The sequence below is a fragment of the Salvelinus fontinalis genome, chromosome 25, assembly GCF_029448725.1.
Source record: "Salvelinus fontinalis isolate EN_2023a chromosome 25, ASM2944872v1, whole genome shotgun sequence".
NCBI classification, from domain to species: domain Eukaryota; kingdom Metazoa; phylum Chordata; class Actinopteri; order Salmoniformes; family Salmonidae; genus Salvelinus; species Salvelinus fontinalis.
This window is the reverse complement of record NC_074689.1, coordinates 5,044,580-5,067,957: the sequence shown is the minus strand read 5'-3', so window position 1 is coordinate 5,067,957 and position 23,378 is coordinate 5,044,580. Positions and strand designations below refer to the sequence as shown.

The 23,378-nt window shown below is 42.3% G+C and overlaps 1 protein-coding gene across 3 annotated transcripts in view; it reads left to right on the top strand.

The window, feature by feature from the left end:
• Positions 1 to 22,267: 22,267 nt before the first annotated feature.
• LOC129822785 (disks large-associated protein 1-like) overlaps positions 22,268 to 23,378 on the top strand; it is a 233,272-nt gene continuing 232,161 nt past the window's right edge. For all 3 annotated transcript variants that reach the window (XM_055881201.1, XM_055881200.1, XM_055881202.1), the window contains exon 1: positions 22,268 to 22,473. The gene's annotated coding sequence lies outside the window, so the exon portion shown is untranslated. The remainder of the gene's footprint in view (positions 22,474 to 23,378) is intronic.

Sequence of the window (23,378 nt, the reverse complement as noted above, 5' to 3'; positions counted from 1 at the left end):
CTCAATTAGGGTTAAGTGCCTTGCTCAAGGGCACAGCGACAGCTTTTCTACCTAGTTGGCTCAGGGATTTGAACCAGTGACCTTTAGGTTATTGGCCCAATGCTCTTAAATTGCTAGGCTACCTGCTGACACACACACACACACACACACACACACACACACACACACACACACACACACACACACACACACACACACACACACACACACACACACACACACACACACACACACACAGTGTCATGTATGATGAATGCATGTTTTTTTTTTACAATTGTTTGTTATCAATATCTATGTTTTTGCATGTTCATTGATTAATTCATCTTACGCTACTCAAATATAAATAACATTTTTCTAAACCATTCCAATCTGTTACTTGGATTTAATGCACCCATTACAGAAATGGTTGTTCCAGTTGAGATGTTTAAGCCAGTTTCATGTCTTCGTCTTCCCAACCCTGGCACTGGCAGTAATTTTGAATGCAGGTTGCACAAGTTTCAGGCAAATGTATTAGGGTAAATGCAGGCCTTATGAAATATAGTGCATTCAGAAAGTATCCCTTTGCTATGAGACTGGAAATTGATCTCAGGTGCATCCTATTTCCATTGATCATCCTTGAGATGTTTCTACACCTTGATCGGAGTCCACCTGTGGTAAATTCAATTGATTTGACATGATTTGGAAAGGCACACACCTGTCTATATAAGGTACCACAGTTGACAGTGCATGTCAGAGCAAAAACCAAGCCATGAGGTCGAAGGAATTGTCCGTAGAGCACTGAGATAGGATTGTGTCGAGGCGCAGATCTGGGGAAGGGTACCAAAACATTTCTGCAGCATTGAAGGTCCCCAATAACACTGTGTACTCCATCACTCTAAAATGGAAGAAGTTTGGAACCACCAAGACTCTTCCTAGAGTTGAAAAAGTATGAATGCAACAACCATTTTGCACCCTGGGAAATATGCAATTAAGGCTTAAAACCCTACAGTGGGGCTATTCCATTCCGATCCTGGAGGGCCAAAACATTTCCGATTTGTGTATGGTTCTTCAAAGAACCATCCCATTTACGGTTCTTCAGAGACCCTAAAATGGTTAATCTATGGCATTGCTCCCAAGAACCTTATTTGGTTCCAACTTGCATATTTATTGTTAAGAGTGTATATGGTGCACTATAAAAGGGAACATCTCTTAACACAGACTTGAAGTGGTGTCACCTTTTTGTCATTGAACCGGATTTGTTTAGGTTGCGCATTGCACACTTTTCCAACATGGAAGGCTCCTACTGAACAACTACCTTTATCAGCTTCCTTTGTGTCTGAAAGATGAGCGAGTATTGGGGATGTGGCAGGAGCAGAACTCTGTGTCAAGGTCTTTAGTCATTATGATTAGTCCCACATTTGGCACTTGTCACTTCAGGTAGGACAGGGTAACCGCAGAGAGAGAAAGAGTGAGATCATTGAGAGAGAGTGTGTGTGTGTGTGTGTGTGTGTGTGTGTGTGTGTGTGTGTGTGTGTGTGTGTGTGTGTGTGTGTGTGTGTGTGTGTGTGTGTGTGTGTGTGTGTGTGTGTGTGTGTGTGTGTGTGTGTGTGTGTGTGTGTGTGTGTGTGTGTGTGTGTGTGTGTGTGTGTGTGTGTGTGTGTGTGTGTGTGTGTGTGTGTGTGTGTGTGTGTAAAAGCGCTGAAGCGAGGATAATACAGCCACTCGGCCAGAGCGTTCAGGAACACCTTCTACCTGTCAGTGAATCACGCACCAAGGATCTTGCTACTTTCTGTCTTTATCTAAAGGGCATTACACTAACAGAATTCCAAAACAATGGCAAACGTCTCGCAGTAATGCTCCCTGCCACGATAGAGCCCTCTTACTTACGTACTACTAAAATGTATCAACCCCATCAAAAATGGCCATGAATTATAATCCACATTTTCTGTTGCTGCAGGATTATTTTCATGCTGTAGCAAACTGTCTCAAATGAAGATCCTAAATCCATATGTACGTACACTTCTTGAAATGTTTTATCATGCCATCCACCTCCTAAAGTGGAATACTGTGGGAAATGAAAAAGACGTAAGGCACTGCACCTTTCATTTCACTCCATCTCTCATTTGAATCATTTCAATCTGAACTGATATGCTAGACAGTAGACACGCTGCTAATATTGTCAAGAGCCACTTTATCGGCTATGTCACAGTTTTGCTTCAAGCAAATCTTCCAGTCTTCACGAGAACACGAAAAGGTTGTCGGATGTCCCTTTGGGCTATTCTATCGATCCATAAGTCACGGAGAAAATGTACTCATGTTCTCCCATCCAGTCCAACTGACTTCATGTCCTCTGAACCCCTTGCTACATGAGTCCAGATCTAAATTTATCTCAAAGGTTTGATACGGTTTACCAAGACATTCTATTAACCAGTGTCATGAATTCATAATGAGATATGAAGTAGATGGCACACACACACACACACACGTGACAACCACCGCGGTCATGTCTAACACATACATGACAGGCCCACACTTTTATTTTTGCCTCGGGGTGGAAAATAAAGGAAAATAAATAAATGATTGAACATCTCATTGTACCTGTGGGTGGTGGCATTACAGCCACAACAAAAAGGATGGAAAGAATTTCTCCCTGGCTGATAAATTAGATTTCTTCAGTGGTTGGATAGCTCTAATAAGCCATGTATTCATGTATTCATTCATTCATTCATTCATATAATAATAATACACTGCTCAAAAAAATAAAGGGAACACTTAAACAACACAATGTAAATCCAAGTCAATCACACTTCTGTGAAATCAAACTTTCCACTTAGGAAGCAATACTGATTGACAATAAATTTCACATGCTGTTGTGCAAATGGAATAGACAAAAGGTGGAAATTATAGGCAATTAGCAAGACACCCCCCAAAACAGGAGTGATTCTGCAGGTGGTGACCACAGACCACTTCTCAGTTCCTATGCTTCCTGGCTGATGTTTTGGTCACTTTTGAATGCTGGCGGTGCTCTCACTCTAGTGGTAGCATGAGACGGAGTCTACAACCCACACAAGTGGCTCAGGTGTGCAGTTCATCCAGGATGGCACATCAATGCGAACTGTGGCAAAAAGATTTGCTGTGTCTGTCAGCGTAGTGTCCAGAGCATGCAGGCGCTACCAGGAGACAGGCCAGTACATCAGGAGACGTGGAGGAGGCCGTAGGAGGGCAACAACCCAGCAGCAGGACCGCTACCTCCGCCTTTGTGCAAGGAGGTGCACTGCCAGCGCCCTGCAAAATGACCTCCAGCAGGCCACAAATGTGCATTTGTCAGCATATGGTCTCACAAGGGGTCTGAGGATCTCATCTCGGTACCTAATGGCAGTCAGGCTACCTCTGGCGAGCACATGGAGGGCTGTGCGGCCCCACAAAGAAATGCCACCCCACACCATGACTGACCCATCGCCAAACCGGTCATGCTGGAGGATGTTGCAGGCAGCAGAACGTTCTCCACGGCGTCTCCAGACTCTATCACGTCTGTCACATGTGCTCATGTGCTCAGTGTGAACCTGCTTTCATCTGTGAAGAGCACAGGGCGCCAGTGGCGAATTTGCCAATCTTGGTGTTCTCTGGCAAATGCCAAACGTCCTGCACGGTGTTGGGCTGTAAGCACAACCCCCACCTGTGGACGTCGGGCCCTCATACCACCCTCATGGAGTCTGTTTCTGACCGTTTGAGCAGACACATGCACATTTGTGGCCTGCTGGAGGTCATTTTGCAGGGCGCTGGCAGTGCACCTCCTTGCACAAAGGCGGAGGTAGCGGTCCTGCTGCTGGGTTGTTGCCCTCCTACGGCCTCCTCCACGTCTCCTGATGTACTGGCCTGTCTCCTGGTAGCGCCTGCATGCTCTGGACACTACGCTGACAGACACAGCAAACCTTTTTGCCACAGTTCGCATTGATGTGCCATCCTGGATGAACTGCACTACCTGAGCCACTTGTGTGGGTTGTAGACTCCGTCTCATGCTACCACTAGAGTGAGAGCACCGCCAGCATTCAAAAGTGACCAAAACATCAGCCAGGAAGCATAGGAACTGAGAAGTGGTCTGTGGTCACCACCTGCAGAATCACTCCTGTTTTGGGGGTGTCTTGCTAATTGCCTATAATTTCCACCTTTTGTCTATTCCATTTGCACAACAGCATGTGAAATTTATTGTCAATCAGTATTGCTTCCTAAGTGGAAAGTTTGATTTCACAGAAGTGTGATTGACTTGGAGTTACATTGTGTTGTTTAAGTGTTCCCTTTATTTTTTTGAGCAGTGTATATGCCACTTAGCAGATGTTTTTACCCAAAGAGACTTAGTGCTTTAATCTAAAGTGGCCGTAGTGAGTGCATACCTTTTCGCAGTCATTCATTCATTCATTCATTCATTGAAATAGTGTGCACTAATGAATACAATCCAGATAGACAAGGTTCCACTCCTTCCTGTCCTCTCCTGTCATAAAGTCATTTACCACTCCTAACGAGCTGAATTGAACCAGTGGCTGTGGAGAATGGAGAGAGGATATGGTCATCAAATTGGACTGCTAATACTCATTAGCAGTTCACATGTCGACTCTCATTCTTTAATTGACAAGATGAAACATGGCTGATTGGCTTAATTTTGTTCTTTACAAGGGCCCTGTCGTTATATTAAGTTCATGTGAAAACGGTCGACGATATATCAGCTGCAAATACACTCAGATATTTTTGAAATCAAATAACTTGAATGAAAGGTAACACTTTACATCAATTATATTTCCTTTGTGTATTAATGCTATAATTTCACTTGCAACAACATCAACTCAATATATTTTACACCCATAGTTTATGTCGAGATTACACCAGGTCAGGACCCCTATTCATGATCTAGGAAGCGCTGAAAGTTTTTCCCATGTAAGATGAAAACATGTTATTCTCCTCACATGTGAAAAGGCGGTGTTAACATGTGAACTCTAAATGTAATGCACGTGAACACATGGTTTCAACTGATCTCACGTGTCTTTTCAGCTCGACATGTGAAAACAGCTATTTTACAGGTGAAAATGCAATTTTACATGATTACATAGTGCTGACTTTTCAATATGACCCAACCTGGGATTTGAAATCACAACCTCTGGATTTGGGTTGCCCTGATCTTTCTGCTGCGCCACAAAGTCTGTAGCATATTAGTTGTCAGTAAATTTGACTATTCTCTCATCATTGATTTAATTTACTTTATTCAGCATTTTGCGGGTTTAATGTATAGTTGTCGAATGTTGGTGGGACATATTATTCACTTTTAATGTTACTCCTGTGCAGAAGGAAGCCCTGAAACCCAAGGCCCACAAAAAAAAACAATAGACTCTTGGAATTATCTTGTTGAAAAGACTTAGAATCTTGTTTAAACAACTTAGTATCTCTTAGTATCTTCAAACGAGATATTAAGTCATTCGAATGAGATACAAAGCCGTTTGTACAACCTATCTCATTTGAACGACTTAATTGTTATTTTGTCTAATTAGGCCTCATTTTTTATGCAGATTTCAAGTCCGTGTAGTGGTTGCTGCAGCCATTCCTACGCCGATTCCATCCATTGATATGATTATTCATTGACAGTTAATTTATAGCCTCAATCAGGGCTGTTTTTGTCAGAGCATTCAAGTGGGAAAGTGTGGCGCTTGGAGCCGAGAGTAAAAACCCTGTCGGCCTTCTCCTCTGCTACATTTTCACTTCCTTTATCACTATTCTTTGAATTAGAGCTATTGAGATGTATTTATTTAGCTGACCCACCCACAGAAGCTTACATCTGTTTTTTATTCTACTTTCTAACATTAGGATTCGTTTCTACTTCAAATGTATTAGCAGGTGTTTTCGGTAGGCAATAAATAGGCTACTGTAAAATGTATTTGAATTTTCCTTGGAATAGAAACACTATAATATACATCAATTTAATGAAGCTAAAATATCAGAAATAAATCAGAAATAATAAAGGCCAGTATCAGATTCTAAATGAATAATCTAAAACTGCAGTGGTTAAATGATTTGTGCACAGAAGCAAGAACCAGAAAGCTTCATCGTGTGCATTTAGTGTGGGAAATGCGCTTTACAAATTAAAATAGTATTATTAGTGTAATAAAGACAGAAAAAGACACATCTAAAAGCTTAATTACATCAATTAATATTAGCGGGAATATAGCCAGAAAATAAACAAGAGAAAGGAGAATGGAATATATTTGAAAAGCCTAAAATAAAGCTGTCCTTGAGCGTATGCTAGAAGGAAATGTGTGCGACATGAGGTAAACAACAGTTTTCCATCAATAGAATCAACTAGGGAGGTAACGTGATATCATAAGGGAATTGCTTAGACCACACTTACCTTTAGAACAGGTTATCTCAAAGCTATGGCAGAGAAGTGGCCTATGTGAGCACTTTAACACTAGCCTTAACGTACAGTTAAAGTAGCCATCACCAATAAGTGAATGAACTTCAGAGATAATAGGCTGGTTTGTGCTGAGAATAACATGCTTTTATTAGCCGAACAGAATTGCCTACAAAAAAGAGGTTTGTGATAGGCCTTTAATTGAAATGAAGAGACATTTGTTTAATCGTTGAAGTGTTGGCTAATGGTTTACTGTAACATGAGGAAGCGATCGGATTTTCAGTAGAACCGATGACAACAACCTATTCATTTGATGGTAAGTAAAATATTGATTTGAGTGCATCCTCAAGAAGGAGCGCCTGAGAGGGAGAACTGTGTTTGATGGATGGATTTGGCAGGTGCAAGTGCTTTTTAAAGAAATAAAATGATTGATTTCAGACACTGTTTGAAGAGGTAGGGTTTCAGATGTTTTCCGGAAGATGGCTCCACCATTGGGGTGCCAGGACAGAGAAGAGCTTTTTACTGGGCTGAGTGGGAGCTGGGCCAAGATACCTGAGGTGGTGGAATGGAGTGCTCAGGTTGTGGCCTCATGCAGTAGTATTAATAATAATAATTTTAAAAATAAAAGATCGCTACCTTACTATTCTGCACAGGCTGACACAGACTTATAAGGCTAATTGAAACACTTCAACTGCACCAATAATAAGAAGAGTACCAGTCAAAAGTTTGGACACACATACTCATTCAAGGATTTTTCCTTATCTTTACTATTTTCTACATTGTAGAATAATAGTGAAGACATTTAAACTATGAAATAAGGCATATGAAATCATGTAGTAACCAAAAAAGTGTTAAACAAATCAAAATATATTTGAGATTCTTCAAAGTAGCCACCCTTTGACTTGATGACAGCTTTGCACACTCTTGGCATTCTCTCAACCAGCTTCAAGTGGAATGCTTTTCCAACAGTCTTGAAGGAGTTCCCACATATTGCTGAGCTTTTGTTGGATCCTTTACCTTCACTCTGCAGTCCAACTCATCCCAAACCATCTCAATTGGGTTGAGGTTGGGTGATTGTGGAGGCCAGGTCATCTGACGCAGCACTTCCTCACTCTCCTTATGGGCCAAATAGCCCTTACACAGCCTGGAGGTGTGTTGGGTCATTGTCCTGTTGAAAAACAAATATTAGTCCCACTTAGCGCAAACCAGATTGGATGGCGTATCGCTGCAGAATGCTGTGGTAGCCATGCTGGTTAAGTGTGCCTTGAATTCTAAATAAATCACTGACAGTGTCACCAGCAAAGCACCATCACACCTCTTCCTCCATGCTTCCCGGTAGGAATCACACATGCGGAGATCATCCATTCACCTACTGTGCGTTTCACAAAGACGAGGAGTCTTATGGCTTGGGGGGTAGAAGCTATTTAGGAGCCTCTTGGACCTAGACTTGGCACTGCGGTACCGCTTGCCGCGAAGTAGCAGAGAGAACAGTCTATGACTAGGGTGGCTGGAGTCTTTTACAATTTTCAGGGCCTTCCTCTGACACCGCCTGGTATAGAGGTCCTGGATGGCAGGAAGCTTGGCCCCGGTGATGTACTGGGCCGTACGCACTACCCTCTGTAGTGCCTTGCGGTCTGAGGCCGAGCGGTTGCCATACCAGGCAGTGATGCAACCCGTCAGGATGCTCTTGAAGGTGCAGCTGTAAAACCTTTTGAGGATCATTGCGCTTGGTGAGTTTTGCAACTGCACTTGAAGAAACTTTTTAAGTTCTTGAAATTTTGACCGATTGACCGACCTTCATGTCTTAATTAAAGTAATGACGGACAGTCGTTTCTCTTTGCTTATTTGAGCTGTTGTTGCCATAATATGGACTTTGTTCTTTACCAAATAAGGCTATCTTCTGTATACCACCCCTACCTTGTCACAACACAACTGATTGGCTCAAATTCATTAAGAAGGAATAAATTCCAAAAGTTAAGTTTAACAAGGCACACCTTTCCAAATCCGGAAACTATAATTTCGAAAACAAAACGTTTATTCTTTCAGTGAAATGCGGAACCGTTCCTTAACGGGTGGCATCCCTAAGTCTAAATATTGCTGTTACATTGCACAACCTTCAATGTTATGTCATAATTATGTAGAATTCTGGCAAATGAATTACAGTCTTTGTTAGGAAGAAATGGTCTTCACATAGTTCGCAACTAGCCAGGCGGCTCAAACTGCTGCATATACCCTGACTCTGCTTGCACGGAACACAAGAGAAGTGACCCAATTTCCCTAGTTAAAAGAAATTCATGTTAGCAGGCAATATTAACTAAATATGCAGGTTTAAAAATATATACTTGGGTATTGATTTTAAAGAAATGCATTGATGTTTATGGTTAGGTACACATTGGTGCAAAGAGAGTGCTTTTTTCGCGAATGCACTTGTTAAATCATCACCCGTTTGGCGAAGTAGGCTTATATGCAAGGCAGGACAAGCTAGATAAACTAGTAATATCATCCACCATGTGTAGTTAACTAGTGATTATGTTAAGATTGATTGTTTTTTATAAGATAAGTTTAATGCTAGCTAGCAACTTACCTTGGCTTCTTGCTGCACTCGCGTAACAGGTTGTCAGCCTGCCACGCAGTCTCCTCGTGGAGTGCAATGTAATCGGCCACAATCGGTGTCCAAAAATGCTGATTACCGATTGTTATGAAAACTTGAATTCGGCACTAATTAATCGCTCATTCCGATTAATTGGTCGACCTCTAGTTTGGACCATTCTAGTTTGTTGCTGATGTGGACACCAAGGAACTTGAAGCTCTCAACCTGCTCCACTACAGCCCCGGCGATGAGAATGGGGGCGTGCTCGGTCCTCCTTTTCCTGTAGTCCACAATCATCTCCTTAGTCTTGGTTACGTTGAGGGATAGGTTGTTATTCTGGCACCACCCGGCCAGGTCTCTGACCTCCTCCCTATAGGCAGTCTCGTTGTTGACGGTGATCAAGCCTACCACTTTTGTGTTGTCTGCAAACTTAATGATGGTGTTGGAGTCGTGCCTGGCCATGCAGTCATGGGTGAACAGGGAGTACAGTAGGGGACTGAGCACACACCCCTGGGGGGCTCCAATGTTGAGGATCAGCGTGGCAGATGTGTTGCTACCTACCCTCACCACCTGGGGGCGGGCCGTCAGGAAGTCCAGGATCCAGTTGCAGAGGGAGGTGTTTAGTCCCAGCATCCTTAGCTTATTGATGAGCTTTGATGGTACTATGGTGTTGAATGCTGAGCTGTAGTCAATGAATAGCATTCTCACGTAGGTGTTCCTGTTGTCTAGGTGGGAAAGGGCAGTGTGGAGTAAAATAGAGATTGCATCTGTGGATCTGTTTGGGCGGTATGCAAATTGGAGTGGGTCTAGGGTTTCTGGGATAATGGTGTTAATGTGAGCCATTACCAGCCTTTCAAAGCACTTCATTGCTACGAACGTGAGTGCTACGGGTCTGTAGTCATTTAGGCAGGTTGCTTTCGTGTTCTTGGGCACAAGGACTATGGTGGTCTGCTTGAAACATGTTGGTATTACAGACTCAATCAGGGACATGTTTAAAATGTCAGTGAAGACACCTGCCAGTTGGTCAGCACATGCCCGGAGCACACGTCCTGGTAATTCGTCTGGCCTCGCAGTTCTGAATGTTGACCTGTTTAAAGGTCTTAATCACATCGGCTACGGAGAGCGTGATCACACAGTCATCTGGAACAGCTGATGCTCTCATGCATGCCTCAGTGTTGCTTGCCTCGAAGCGAGCATAGAAGTGATTTAGCTCGTCTGGAAGGCTTGTGTCACTGGGCAGCTCGCGGCTGTGCTTTCCTTTGTAGTCTGTAATAGTTTGCAAGCCCTGCCACATGAGACAAGCGTCGGAGCCGGTGTAGTACGATTCAATCTTAGCCCTGTTACGGATACAAGTATCCTGTATGTGTATTTGTTTTCTTTCCTTCTGCCCTAGTCACAGGAGTCACTCATCAGTCGCCAATCAGTCGCCAATCAGTCGCCAATCAGTCGCCAATCAGTCGCCAATCAGTCGCCAATCAGTCGCCAACAGTCGCCAATCAGTCGCCACTGAAGACACACCTGCTCCTTTTCCCTTACCCAATCACATCCCCTTTCCCTTGGTTTAAAAACCCAGTCAGTTGGTTTCCCTGTCTCTCTGTCTTTCTGTCTCTCTGTATCTCTCTCACCCTCTCTCTTAGTATGCAGCTATCTCTCTTTTGTTTTTGCGCCTACATCTCACATTGTCCGTTATCATACGAGTATGTATTGCTGTGGTGTATGGGTTGTTTGTTTGTTGGTGGGAAAAGGGGATACCAAGCCAAGTTGCCCTTGGGCATACATTACCCGTAGGAAGTACCCTAAGTACCCTAGTTAGAACTGGGCGGACCAACCACTGTATTTTATAGGTTAGTTAGCTAGCTGTTCTTGAAGCAGGTAAGACTAGCTTATTTTTGTTGTTGATATTTATTAGTTCTTTCCTTCCAGCTCCCCCCCCCCCCCATTACAGTGTGTTTGAACAATAAACCTAAAGTGTTTGACGGTAGGTTTAGGTTGTCTGTTTTTTTGTTGTTGTTCTCACTGTTCCTTTTCACTGTTATGATTTGCATGAGATATATTACGGGTCTCGTTTCCATCCCCCCTAGACTGCAGGGCAAAAGGGGTTCGTAATTCCTGTATTGGTGCTTTGCCTGTTTGATGGTTCGTCGCAGGGCATAGCAGGATTTCTTATAAGCTTCCGGGTTAGAGTCCCGCACCTTGAAAGCGGCAGCTCTACCTTTCAGCTCAGTGCATATATTGCCTGTAATTCATGGCTTCTGGTTGGGGTATGTACGTACAGTCACTGTGGGGATGACGTCCTCGATGCACTTATTGATAAAGCCAGTGACTGATGTGGTGTACTCCTCAATGCCATCGGAGGAATCCCGGAACATGTTACAGTCTGTGATAGCAAAACAGTCCTGTAGTTTAGCATCTGCTACTTCATGATTATGATTGTGTTATTTCATAGTTTTGATGTCTTCACTATTATTCTACAATGTAGAAAATAGTAAAAAACCCTTGAATGTGTAGGTGCGTCCAAACTTTTGACTGCTACTGTATATGTAGTAATATCTATATCTAGTAGTATCTATATGTTTTTACGCTATATTCACACATTTTTCACATTTGTATTTTTTCAACAGAAATGATTGCTTATGAGGACCTTCATCTGTGTGTAAAATATTACTGCTCTCAGATTTGTAATTCATAGATTGTAGTGTGTTAAAATCTGTCATTTTTTTCAAAATGCTATATATCAATTCTTTAGCTGGAATGGAATGTTCGTATACTGTATATTTGACTGTGATATATGGTTGTCTCACCTAGCTATCTTAAGATGAATGCTACTAAAATGTATAATGTAAATGTTTTGCATACTGTACAGATCTCCTATTACTGTATTGATTTTTATATATTTTTTAAATATTTATGTCACAAATGTATCATTTGTAGTTCTTTACAAAACAAAACTAGTTGGATTGTTACGTTTGCCTGTGTTAAACACAGCAGTACCAGCTATTTATTTGAGAATGAGTCAGAAATATACTGTAGTGTTTTGCAAAAAAAACATGATTATTTCTCTCTGAAATTAAGTGATAGATTTCAATCAAATACATGTCTGTCATTGATCATCCCCATGCCATGATTAGAAAGGGAAACAATGGCATCCCGAGTGGCGCAGTGGTCTAAGGCCTCTAGAGATCCTGGTTCAAGTCCAGGCTCAGTCGCAGCCAGCCGCGACTGGGAGACCCATGGGACAGTGCACAATTGACCCAGCATTGTCTGGGTTAGGGGATGGTTTGACCTGCAGGGATGTTCTTGTCCCATTGTGCTCTAGCGACTCCTGTGGCGGGCTGGGTGCAATGCATGCTGACACGGTCGCCAGGTGTATATTGGGGCGGCTGGCTTCCTGGTTAAGCGGGCATTGTGTCAAGAAGCAGTGAGCCCTGGCTGGGTTGTGTTTCGGAGGACGCACGGCTCTTGACCTTCGCCTCTCCCGAGGCTGTACGGGAGTTGCAGCAAGGGTACAAGACTATAATATATATTTTTAAACAAACCAATATCTTTCATACAAATTGGGATGAAATGCAGATGTCACAGATTTCATGTTTGTAAAACAATGTACTGTATATGACATGCATCCACCCTGACTATAGAGGGAGCCACATACACAACAGACACCTCATTAGGGCCCATATTCATAAAGCATTTCAGCACAGGAGTGCTGATCTAGGATCAGGTCCATCCCTGTCCGTTCGTTATAATCTAAAAGGCAAAACAGAGCGAGAGGAAAGAGGGAAAGAGGAGAGAGAGAGAAGGTAAGAGGGAATGTGTCGATAGCCTTTCTAAAGAGATGTTCCTTCTCCTTCACTATTCATGCATTATGCAGTGCTAGAGACAACACTGGTGACCAATCATGAATATGATAGTACAAAACCATCTCAGTCCAAATCTGGTCGCTGTTTAGCTCTCAGTGATGTAGATTTTCTGTGTGTGCGTGTTCTCTCTTATGCAGGGATATTGATCACGGTGACACACACTGCTCCTGGGGTTTCATTCGATTCGACTGACCGCCCAAAATACATTATTGATCATATGTTGATTATCTGCTGCTACGCTTTGTTGCATTGCCCTTTGCAGGGCATCATAATCGTGCTGGTATAGTTGATAAGCTGTTGGTTGTTCCCGAGTTGAAATTTCCCGGACAATCTGATTCCGGGACAATTACAAGAGCCATTATCGATCTGAACACCTGCCAAACTACGCGATGGTCCTGCGTGGCTCCGTTCGTATAGATAAAGCATGGCTCTTTAAACTGTAGGGTTGCGGATTCTATTCCAACTGGCGTCACCCATTCGAGAATGTATACACGCTCTGCTGTAAGTCGCTTTGGATAAAAAAAAGTGTGCTCAATGCGATGTACATGTATATCATTTATTTCACTGAGGGAATTTTTGACAAAGAGAAAGTGAAATGACAGTAAACCAGGATATGTTTATGTAACCCTAATGTAACATTTATGTAAGCCTCATAGCCTACGTGTGTGAATACATAGTTGTACGGTAACTACAGCATTCCTCCTCCGTTGCCCTTGTTGTTGCTGTTGCCTAGGGCTCTGCCATTAATAAAGTGTGCAGTAGAGTCTTGTTATGAAATCCATCTTCAAGGCACAGAGAGTTTTGCTCCACTGGCTCATAAGAGAAGCCCATACTCTGGTCATTCATCAGCTCCCTGTAGTGTGTGTGTGTGTGTTTGCAAAACACTGCCTCACTCCTAGACCAGAGCAGGATAGCACAGTGGACCTCTAACGATGTGACACTCTCATAATGTGATGATGATGTGTGCTCTTTATCAGCGTGTGTGTGTGTGCCCCCGCGCAGTCTGTGTGTACAACCAAACATTTGAAAAAGTCAAAACTCAGCATAAAGAGCAAACTTAAAATGTATTAAATTGTGTCTTAGCTTTGAAAGATGTGAATTATTAACCCGGACGGTTGATGATGAGGTTGTGTGTTGTCTCTTTCAGTGTGCTTTTCACTGCCGATTATATTCCAGCAGAGACACCTGCAGTTCCCTCTGTGCATGAAGTCCACACGTTACATCAAACTGTGGAGACACTGGAAGCTTGCATACTATAAAAAATGTAACTACTGTAGAAGCAGTGGTAGGCCACATACCGTAGCCTCTCTATCACGGAGCATAGACAATACAAAAGCATGCAAAATGAACCAACCGTATCGCTGGGAATATGCAGAATCAGGTCAGATAAAAATGACATGAAATTATGCATGTGCATGGTGCAGCATTTCCCCCTACAGTACCAGTCAAAAGTGTGGACACACCTACTCATTCAAGGGTTTTTCTTTATTTGTACTATTTTCTACATTGTAGAATAATAGTGAAGACATCAAAACAATGAAAGGCCAGAAGAAAATAGGAGCATTGCACCGTGATTGGCTCACCATTGCACCATGATTGGCTCAGTGTTCTGTCACTCATGGGGACACTATGTCACCAGCCTTTAGTAAGGGTAGACGTCAAGAATGTGAGCCTTTTGGGTCCTGCTGTCACGGTCGTTATGATGAGTGGACCAAGATGAAGCGTGGTATGTTTCCATCCTATTTATGTCACCAAAAAAAGAGTTTCTCTTCACTCCACTACACCTGATTCACTGGCTCAGTTATTCCCCATGAATTTAACTACATCTGTATTCAAAGAAAAAACAATACAGCGTAAAACTAAACGTGAAGCTCGTAGTGCTCGCAGGCAACTATACCTAGACAAGATCCCACAAAGCACAAAGGGGAAATGGCTGCCTAAATATGATCCTCAATCAGAGACAACGATAAACAGCTGCCTCTGATTGGGAACCATACCAGGCCAACATAGAAATATAATCACCTAGATGACCCACCCTAGTCACACCCCGACCTAACCAACATAGAGAATAAAAAGCTCTCTATGGTCAGGGCGTGACACCTGCCATAGACTTAGATCAGAAGTGCCCTTTCAAGAAGGCTCAAGGTTATTGGACACAGATAAAATGACGTCAAATTACGTTATATCTACAGTAGCTTTTATTGAACTGATTGGACTTTCAAAGTCTTAGCTAGCAGTCATCATCAGTTGTCATCAATTCGACAATCTACTGGCAAATCCTTTTTAATCCTTGTCATATGAAGAGAAATTCTGAAGAGAAATTCTAGATAAAACGTATCGGTGCTCATCGGCAATTGGACATAAAGATTACACAACAAGTTGGACATCACAAATTCAACAATGAGTCGTTTGGAAGGAATCAGTTGCTAACTGCAAGTGTTGCAAAGAAACCACTAACGTTAGCCTGCCATTCAATGGAGTGGCTGTGTGTCAGACTGCCAGAATATGAAAGGGGGAAATGTATACTGAAGCTAAGAAAGTAATACTAAGTGTATGTTGTGTAGTAAACTATTAGTAGCCCATGTGCCTCACCCTAATAATTTGGTCTATTTTCACCGATGTATAGTAAACACATCGTTCGTGGCCAGTGTGTGCTTGTTTGGCTCCTGTTTTATACAGCTTTGACAGTGCTACTGATAGTAGTGGTGGCGCCTGGCTTGCACGTGCAAATTCAGCATACACAACATTCTATAATAGAATTGTGTTATTTGACGTGTCAAATTTAAAGCTTATTTAACGTGTCAAATAGTGTTATATGAAGTGTATCTTTTTTGACACACAGACCCAAACGGCGTTCAATGAGCCTCACCCTAATAATATGGTCTATTTTCACCTCTTAATTTTGCCTACTGTTCTAACTTGGTGGTGCACATATAACCTATAACCTGTTTTAGAGAAATGTAATCATCGAATATTATAAGACCTTTCATTGTCTGTTTATATGCCCCCTTTATTTGTCCTATGGTTCTGACTTGTACGGGGAGTACACTGTAAGAACAGCCCATGTTCTGAATTGTCTCGCTGTATATTTCAAAAGTGCTGAACAAATAGTTAGATTGACTATGTCCATCTTCGCTTGCTCATTAATGTCATAATCAAAATTACAGATTGCCTCTTATCCGCTTGTCATCCCCTTATGCCATAGTTTGTACATCTCAATTGTCAGTAGAAACCAAATTTGATTAAGCAAGTCTGCCATATCAGCTATGTTTTTTCAAAAGGCAGTAAATGAGGCTGAATGAACTGTTTCGCTGATAGCCAGGTGTAGCAGTGGTAAGGTGTTGGGACTCTGCTGTTGGGACAGCTTTATGTAGGCCCTAACAGTTTGTGGGCACAGCTTGTCACCGTTATAGTGCAATTATTGTATTGTTTAGTGTTGTGTTGTGTGTTGTGTAGTGGCTTTGCTGGCATGCATCCCACATATATATATTTTTTACCCCACCAAGATTTACACGTTAAAATTGCCACGGTCTCTCCCACTACTCTCTCCTCTTCTATCCTATCTTCTCCCTTCTGCTAAATCCTTCTCCCTCCTGTATCCTGATTCTGCCTCTTCGAAACTACTCTCCTCCCTTTCTGCATCCAATGACTTGCACTATCCCCTTTCCTCCTGGCCGGCTCGGCACTCCGCTACTGTTCCGTGGCTGTGACACATTGCAAGCTTACAGAACAGGACAGCTGATCAAAAATTGAGGGAAATGTAACTTCCAGAGGACCTATCATCCTTTCACCCCTCCCCTCCCTCCTTCCGCTCTGCAGACGACTTTGTCAACCACTTTGAAAAGAAGGTTGACGACATCCGCTCCTTATTCACGCAGCCTATTGATTCCACTGTTCCCACTCCCACAGTTCTACCCTACGCCTTGACCTATTTCTCCCCTTTCTCTCCAGATGAAAACCTGCATCTAGTGAGGTCCAACCGCCCGACAACCAGCAGCTCGACCCCGTCTCTTCCTCCCTTCTCCAGGCCATCTCTGGAGAACTTCTCCCATTCCTCATTTCCCTCATCAACTCATCCCTGATCACTGATCACTGGCTGCATCCCATCAGACTTCAAAATGGTCGAGTTGCTCCACTCAAGAAACCAACACTCGACTCCTCTGACATCAAAAACTACAGACCGGTATCCCTTCTTTCTTTTTTTCCCAAAACACTCTGACCAACTCTCACGCTCTCACACTATCACTCTCAGAACGATCTTCTTGACCCTAACCAGTCAGGCTTCGAGAAGGGTCACTCAACCGAGACTGCTCTTCTCTGTGTCACATAGGCTCTCTGCACTGCCAAAGTGGACTTTCTCTCCTCTGTTTTCATCCTCCTACATCTATCTGCTGCCTTTGACACAGTGAACCATCAGATCCTCCTCGCTACTCTCTGGGCTTTGCTTCTCAGGCTCTCCACACTCTTGGAATGCATCCTACCTATCTGGGTCAGATGGTTTAGATCCTTCTTTAAGGTTACAGCCTTAAATCCTAACTGTTATAGGCCAATTTCCATTTTGCCCTGTTTATCGAAAGTGTTTATCAAAACTTGTCAATAATTAACTGACTGGCTTTCTTGATGTCTATAGTATTCTCTCTGGTATGCAATCTGGTTTACACTCAGGTTATGAATGTGTCACTGCAACCTTAGAGGTCCTAAATGATGTCACCATTGCCCTTGATTCTAAGCAATGTTGTGCTGCTATGTTTTATTAACCTGGCCAAAGCTTTTGATACGGTAGACCATTCCATTATTGTGGGCCGGCTAAGGAGTATTGGTGTCTCCGAGGGGTCTTTGGCCTGGTTTGCTAACTACCTCTCTCAAAGAGTACATTGTATAAAGTCCTAACATCTGCTGTCTTAGCCACTGCCTGTCACCAAGGGAGTACCCCAAGGCTCGATCCTAGGCCCCATGCTCTTCTCAATTTCCATCAACAACATAGCTCAGGCAGTAGGAAGCTCTCTCATCCATGTATATGCATATGATACAGCATTATACTCACATGGCCCCTCCCCGGATTTTGTGTTAAAATCTCTACAACAAAGCTTTCTTAATGTCCAACAAGCTTTCTCCGCCCTTAACCTTGTTCTGAACACCTCCAAAACAAAGGTCTTTCGGTTTGGTAAGAAAAATCCCCCTCTCTCCACCTGTGTGATTACTACCTCTCAGGGTTTAGAGATTAAGGTAGTCACCTCATACAAGCAGTTGGGGGTATGGCTAGATGGTACACTGTCCTTCTCTCAGCACATATCAAAGCTTCAGGCTAAGGTTAAATCTAGACTTGGTTTCCTCTATCGTAATCGCTCCTCTTTTTTAGGGACTGTAACAATCTGCAAAAAACACAAACTGGACAGTTTTATCTCCATCTCTTCATTCAAAGACTCAATCATGGACACTCTTACTGACAGTTGTGGCTGCTTCGTGTGATGTATTGTTGTCTCTACCTTCTTCCCTATGTGCTGTTGTCTGTGCCCAATAATATGTGTACCATGTTTTATGCTGCTACTATGTTGTGCTGCTGCCATGTTGTGTTGCTACCATGTTGTTGTCATGTTGTGTTGCTACCATGCTGTGTGGTCATGTGTTGCTGCCATGCTATGTTGTTGTCTTAAGGTCTCTCTTTATGTAGTGTTGGGGTGTCTCTCTTGCTACTGCAACTCGCTGATGGCTTGGCTCCCTGCTTCTGCCATCCAGCTCCTGCAATTTATCCAGAACTCTGCATTCTTGGGAAGGTGTTCAACCTTCCCAAGTTTTCCAATGTCCCCCAACTCCTCCGCACACTCCACTGGCTTCCAGTCGATTCTCCCATCCATTACAAGATCATGGTAGTTGCATACGGAGCAGCAAGAGGAACTGCCCATCCCTAGGCAAAAATCTGTCGTTCTGCCCCTGAGCAAAGTATGTTAACCCATTGTTCCCCGAGCGCCGAAGACGTGGATGTCGATTAAGGCAGCCCCCCCCCGCACCTTTCTTATTTAGAGGGGTTGGGTTACATGCGGAAGACACTTTTCAGTTGAAGTCATTCAGTTGTACAACGGAATGCCTTTCTCTTTCTCTACTTTCAGGCCATGCTCAAATTCTACACCCCAATCAGAGTACTTTGTTCTGCCACCTCTGGTCTATTGTCCCTCACTACCCTACAGGTAGTGAAGCTAGGACAGCAGAGTCCATACCCATCTTCCAAACACATCTGAAACCCTACCTCTTCATAGAGTATCTTATAGATACACTAAGCAGAAATTGCCCCTACATTTCCTGGTTGCTTAAATTATAATAGTTTGCCTAATTTCAGTTTGTGACAAAACAAGCAAGTATAGTGTAGAGAATCATTGTACCATCTAAACCGCTGTGAAATATATTTTCCATTACCTACAATATTATATTTTTAGCTGTTTGCAGCTGGTGTACAAAACCGAAAGTAAATGATGCAAAAACTAAACTTAAGAATGGGGAGCATAGAAATAGTGCACATAGAACAGAACTAATGCTTCTTAGACTTGCTTTCAACGAAAATTAAGCTTACTAGTTCTGACTTTGCTGATAGCTACTTTATTGAGGAAAAATGTACTTACTATGGCTGATATATGGTTGTCCCATCTAGCTTGTCCCATCTAGCTCCCATCAACGTCATGAATAGTCAAAATCATGTTTTTTAATGAAATTGGATGATATTTGAAGGAAACCAGATCAAAATATCATGACCAAAGCATGAAAAAGGACTGTTGCTTCTAAATTGATCAAATTTGATCTTAAAGTTACTGGTCCCCTCCCCCATGTCAAACACTTTGATTCATTATTAAGGGGACAAGGTGACCACCCCTTAACTCTCATTTTAATACACCAACTGTAACATGATACTCTTACCTAGTTTCAATAAGTATTGCCTTCTAACCAACATCAAAGGTGTGTTTGCAGAGGGGCGTGGTTCACATAGCTAGATAGCTACTTTACTGGTGCCAAAATGTAACTTCAGAGTGTCAGAAAATATAATTAAAAGTTTCCCTATTCATCTATGGCAAAGATACGTATGTTTCCCCTTTCATCTAGTCTGGTATTAGCTAGTTACTGGATAGCTAGGTCTTCAGCCAGCATGGAACAAAAGGGTGGGGGGTTCAAAACTCAGACGCAGTTGTCATGTCAACACATCTGTCACTGCTGCTGTGAACCGCATCACAAGAGACATGCCAAACGTGAAATGTATACAAGAAATTGATGTCATTGACACAAAATCAATGTTGTTTGAGTTGCTTTGTGTATCACCAAATTTGCTTGAGATTATTTTATTGTAGCACTGCTCACTGCATTCAAGTTGCTAGACATATGCGTATCAAAGAGCTGTCAGTCAAGGCAAGCTCATGAATATAAGCTCTCCGCAAACTCAGCCTGTCTTTTCAAACTTCCTGGTAGTTAGCCATGAGAGAAAAAGTACTTTTCAGAATGACTGTTCAGAACCTTTAAGATGAGTACAAGTCATTCTGAATAAGATCGTCTGCTAAATGATTCAAATGTAAATGTCATTTTTTGTTGAACCCTGTTATTAATCCCTTTGGAATGACGTTGAAAGCAACAGTGAATTTATTTAGTTAATAAAGGGATACCATGTAAGCAGTCTATGGACAATCCACGTTTTGGTTTAGTCTCTCTGTCACTGTTTCCACATGCTAATGTTTTAGCGTTTGTGGCACAAATCCCATTGAAGTCATGGGATAGATAGAAGCATTTGTTTCACATTTCATTTTTAAATCATCTATAAGTAGCATTGCGGAGCTTCACAATCAATTGTAGATACTTTTTGATGATTTGGACCATTCTAATATCGGTCCCATGACTTCAATGGGATTTGTGCTAAATGCTAAAACAGACTGCTTACAGGATAGGGAAACCAATATGTATTTTTGTAATTTGGGTGAACTATCCCTTTAAGAGATCTCTCACCCATTCTCACCGCAGCACATTGGTAGTAGTCAGTGACCAGGTTTCCAGCCAACATTTTTAGGCGGCTAATGTACATGTTGGCAACAAAAAAAACATTAATTACAGGCCTGATGGAAACAGAAAATGTGTGGGTAAACTTTCCAAATGTCGACAAAACAAAATAAACTGGAAGAGGTGGGATTATTTTGTGGTATTAAAAATAATGATGTGTTGGTGGAAACGCTTTTATGCACAAATATTGCTATAATCATCAACTCGAAGTAAACTTGGAGTCACGCGATGACATGCTGTGTGGTCCTCCCACTACGACTCGTTGGGAAAGCATGCAGTTTACTATTATTATTAGGTAAGATGAACTTTACAGGGTGGTGAAAGTGCAAGGTACTGGGCGTGATGCTCCATTCCAATAAATATCGAGGGTCTTATTCTGGTGACATGATCATCGATGCTTGGCTGCCGTTTGACATATAAAAATAATCTCACTATTTTGTCCATAATAATGTCATCATGTAGGCTATATGTATCTGCGAGCTGTTGGCTAGAGCGTACATGCAAATACCGGAGTGGGCACATTCGCTACGTATATAACTGATCATGTTTTGTGAGAAAAACATCAATGAAGTTGAAAATACGATGGAAACCCATTTAACGTTTTATTCGGTACATAGGAATTTAACCGCAAAATGTATTTTTATGCGCATTACTTCATCAAGCACAGGCTTTTATATGAAGCAAGTCAATTTGATGGAATCCCATTTTTGGTGGGGAAATGTGCATATTGTTTTGAAAATCTGTCGCTAATTAGATGGAAACCTAGCTAGGGACAAATATCAAAGTTACGCAAGGCTGGACGTGAGACCAAATTATTAGCTGTAGATAGATCAACTCTCCAGTAGGAGGTGTTGCCCAGCCTATTGACAGTGGATATTGTTTCAAAGGTACAAATTCAACATATTTTATACAAGCTGTGTCTATGTTGAAAATGGGTTACCATGATGACTTAATCATGTGGCTGAAATGTTACCCTCAAAACGAACAGATGATTACTCTCTTCAAATCCAATGTATTTTCCACTTTTCCACAAATGATGTTGAAAAAACGTTGTTTCAACCAGGTTGTGCCCAGTTGGTGGCCTAACATGAAATCAACCAAACACAGTAGCAAGTGATTGATGCTGGCATATGGCTTTGATAATAATGTTATAAATACTGGGGGTAATCCTAATAAAGCATAGTTTAGGCACACATTTATGCATTAAGTGGGAACATTATTTAGGCTAATGAAAACTGCTAAGCCTCATCGTCACGATTTGTAACCATAGTCCTACATTTCTACATTTGGGAAACCGGTTTTATTTTCTCAGTACTTAGAGTAGGGGTGAAAATCAACTGGCCGGTACATACAGTAGTAGGCAGATGGTCTGGTCCCAAGGTGCCTAAGCCATTCCGGGTTTTCCACAATGCCGTGCTCAGCCCAAGCGCAGTTCCATGCGATCTGTGATGCCGCAGCAGCTCACAGACGGTCAGGTACAGGCAGCCAGTATAGACTGGGACTTGACAACCAGTGGACCTCCTGTCGAGTTTTCATTGGCAGAAGAGAAGCTACTATTCAAAGACGGTGAATTGTATAGGATTATACCAGGGAGTGCTTGCTGTTTTCTACCAACACACCATAAGGTACGTTAAATGCGCAAATTAATCAATCTGAGTTTGGTTTGTTTAACTCTAAGATATTTATATAGTTGTGGGCTATATTCCTAATTGTCTACAATATACACTGAGTGTACAAAACATTAGGAACACCTTCCTAATATTGAGTTGCACCTCTTTTGCCCTCAAAACAGCCATAATTTAGTCGGGGCATGGACTCTGAGGTGTCGAAAGCGTTCGACAGGGATGCTGGCCCATGCTGACTTGTGTCAATTTGGCTGGATGTCCTTTGGGTGGTGGACCATTCTTGATACACACGGGAAACTATTGCGCGTGAAAAACCCAGTAGCGTTTCTTATCATGACACACTCAAACCGGTGCGCCTGGCAGCTACTACCATACCCCGTAAAAGGCACTTAAATATTTTGTTTTGCCCATTCACCCTCTGAATGGCACACATACACAATCCATGTCTCAAGGCTTAAAAACTCATTATTTAACCGGTCTCCTCCCCTTCATCGACTCCAACTGAAGTGTATTTAACAGGTGGGATCATAGCTTTCACCTGGATTTACTTGGTCAGTCTCATGGAAAGAGCAGGTGTTCCTAATGTTTTGTACACTCGGTGTGTGTGTGTGAATGGACTGTTACTATTGACTGTTGACTTCTCTGATTCATAAGGCTCGGCGACATTACGTTATGTTGCATGTTAATTAAACACATTTGTGGGCCATTTTCTATGGCTGATACACATGCAAGATACATTTTAGTTGTTGCAAATATTGAAACTAAGGGGTTAAGCAAATAACGCAGTACATGAGGGTTTGCTTTTTACTGTTATAACCCATGATATAACCGATTTCTTGACGTCGAGTCATCTGTTCACACATATACGTGCATCAACCCTTTTCAAGTAACTGTCAAGTTTACCA